Source organism: Takifugu rubripes, chromosome 1, assembly GCF_901000725.2.
Source record: "Takifugu rubripes chromosome 1, fTakRub1.2, whole genome shotgun sequence".
NCBI classification, from domain to species: Eukaryota; Metazoa; Chordata; class Actinopteri; order Tetraodontiformes; family Tetraodontidae; genus Takifugu; species Takifugu rubripes.
This window is the reverse complement of record NC_042285.1, coordinates 16,335,573-16,338,439: the sequence shown is the minus strand read 5'-3', so window position 1 is coordinate 16,338,439 and position 2,867 is coordinate 16,335,573. Positions and strand designations below refer to the sequence as shown.

General features: G+C 47.1%; 1 protein-coding gene across 4 annotated transcripts in view; it reads right to left on the bottom strand.

The window, feature by feature from the left end:
* Positions 1 to 1,855, bottom strand: part of il1rapl1a (interleukin 1 receptor accessory protein-like 1a) — a 115,372-nt gene extending 113,517 nt beyond the window's left edge. For 2 of the 4 annotated variants that reach the window (XM_003961804.3, XM_029836585.1), the window contains exon 1: positions 1,171 to 1,854. The gene's annotated coding sequence lies outside the window, so the exon portion shown is untranslated. Of the gene's footprint in view, positions 1 to 1,170 lie in introns of all 4 variants that reach the window. The other 2 variants (XM_029836572.1, XM_029836577.1) reach the window with 2 other exon arrangements.
* Positions 1,856 to 2,867: the final 1,012 nt, after the last annotated feature.

The following is a 2,867-nucleotide window of genomic DNA, read 5'->3' as shown; positions in this document are numbered from 1 at the left end:
TGACACAATTAGGATTAAGGTTTAATTGGCACCTAAATAGTGTGTTTGCACATGTGCGTGTGTATCACCGTAATATTCTCACGTGTAGCTCCATGTGCACGTCTCGCTTTCCAAAGAATACCATGAAAACAACAATAAACCAGCGCGATCGTGGCCGATCGCTGCTGCAACTGAAGACGTTCGTGATTCGTTTAGCGCGGAAAAAACCTGATTATCAACAGATTCCTGCGTCATCCGCCCGCGTTCCCACGGTCCCACCCAACGGGGCTGCGTTTCACACCGTTAGTCCCACTGACAAACCAGACTTCTCGAGTTGACGCGGAGCAAAAGCGCAGATTTGTCATTTGAGCGCACACGCGCATGGACGGGACTGGCAGTGCGGCCGCATTTGCGTGAGTTTTTGGCATCGCGCCTCAGTCTTAAAATCGGACTTTACGGCACCTGCAACCAATTACTGTGAGTGTGTGAGGAACAATCCGCCTGTCTCTCTCTCTCTCACACACACAAACACACACACACACACACACACACACACACACACTCGCGCTCGCGCACAAAGAGAGAATCGTGAAGTTGCTTTCCGTGGTGCAACCAATAAAAACAACTCCTGGCTATTTTCTTGTCAAACGACCTCAGGTGAACCAGCGGGACTATTCATAAAAGGCTTACTGACTCCCTTCTGGGAAAGCTTCTTCGTTTCCACCTTTATCTAAATCCCCTCCTCGCTGAGCTCCAGTGAGCCAAGCGCCGGCGTTTGAGACTGCACTGCAGAGGGTTTCTCTGGCATCTCCAGGACTGAGCTCATGAGCAAACGCGTTGGATCCAATTCAAGGAGCGAAACACTGAGCCGTGAAACCTGAATAGCTGTTATTTGCATTATTTACCAGGCGTTTCATGGAATTTGGAGTCATAAATAAACCCATTCGGGATAATATATATTCCCTACTGTTTGAGGTGTTGAACTTGGTTACTGGTTAGTGGCTTTTGAATTGATAAATATTTCCATAATGACACATTCCTGAGTTTATTTTTCTCCAACGTCCAAGACAATCGCAGTCGATCAATTCTTTGCCGCAGCACAAGAGCCATTCCAAACGAGGTCTGTGAACTTTGCCAAATCCATAAAAGCAGCGTTGTGTCTGCAAACTGAGAGGAAAAACATTGGCCTACCTTCAAATCGATTCCAAAATGGGAACGTCGCGTTTTGTCAGTCAGCGGGGAAAGCTTCGGGCATCACAACTCCCAGTCAAAGAAAACGCGTCTCCATAAAAAACGTGTGCGAGCCGGTAATAGTCTGTGCTTCCAGCGATGTCACCCATTCAAAACTAATCGTTGGGGTTAAATCCAAACAGGATAATGGAGATGGTGTCTCTGTCCTTTTGAGGAGAAGTGCGCCAAGCGCTCTCCTACGCATATGTGACTTTGCGCGCTAGAAATAAAAAAAATGAATGATGGGTAGGGTATAAAAATATGACTCCGGCAAATAAAAACATATCAAAACGACTGAGTCAGGTTGGAAAGGATCACCCACTCCCAAAATCTCGCCCCTGACTTTTACGCAAATCGTGCTCAGTTTCGGGCGCTTGAACGTCCCAAACGCGTTGGCTGTTGCGATCTCTACTCAGCAGCGCCGCGGTGATGGGAAAAAGGACTGTATGGATAATGTGTCCAGATCCAATGGGGGGTTTCCTCCACGGCTTTGGTCGGTGCTGTGAATGCACACGTCGAGCAAGATCTCTCCGCGGTCCTAGTGCACCGCGCTCCGGCCACCGCTGGCAGCGTAACGGGCGCCGCGGCGGCTGCACCTGGACTCTGTCACTTTCATCGATCCAGCACTGTATGAGGGCAAAATAAAGTCCAGCAGGCCGCTATAAGTCTGTTCAGGGTTTGAACGCTGAACCGGCCGTGCAAAATGGTTGCTGACTTGCTGGAAGAGAAAGAGAGAGAGTGTGTGTGTGTATTGGTGGGGGAGGACGGATGTAAGATCTGGAAAAGAGAAGAAGGAAAGGAGGAGACATTAAAATGCACATAAGTTATGTAAATAAAGAAGTTGAACTGGCATCCAGCACTATTTTTTTTAAGATTGCTTCTGTTCATGTTTGCAGTACTGAGTTACGAGCCGCAGATTTTGCCCATAACCTCCAGATCGTGCGGCCTCCCTCTCACAGAAGGGCTTTGGACACCAGGGTACACAGCTTTACATCCTATTAGGGATCCATCGATCAGACAATTCTAATCCTTACACTGATACAAATACCTGTGGACCTCCCGTATCAGGTTCTGTATTCCACTGAGAGGCTAATTAACACATGCAGCAAATGAAAGACTGGCTGTGTTTTCAAACTTAACAGATTTGACTGGCATTTCCACATCGATATCGAATACCAACAGCATTTTGCATTCTTAATCTGATTGCCAATCTGCCACAACGCTGTTTTTAATGGCACCCTGACAATAACATGTAAAACAAATAAAGCAAATTCCCCTCGGGGGTCTAATCACTCATCAGCTCAATCAAACGGGCATGTGTGTAACATCTCCAGCACTCACAGATTAACCTGTGTGTGTCTGTGCCAGATTGAGGACAAACGCCTCTCTTTGTCAAATCTCATCCACATCTGTGGCGTCTGTGAGCAGAGCTGTGAAAGAAGAGGCCTGTCTTGTGTAACCACAATCGCTCAGGAAACTCGTCACCGACTGCCTCCACGCTTCCTTTCAGAGTGTGAGTAAGTACCTGAGCATTATTCACCATGCAGAAAATATACAGCCCTGCTGATATGACATAAACCCTCCTCTTCATTCTTTTAAAATAAATAAATAAATTTCACCCACTCGCTCACTCTCTCGCTCACTGTTGAGTGTGTAAT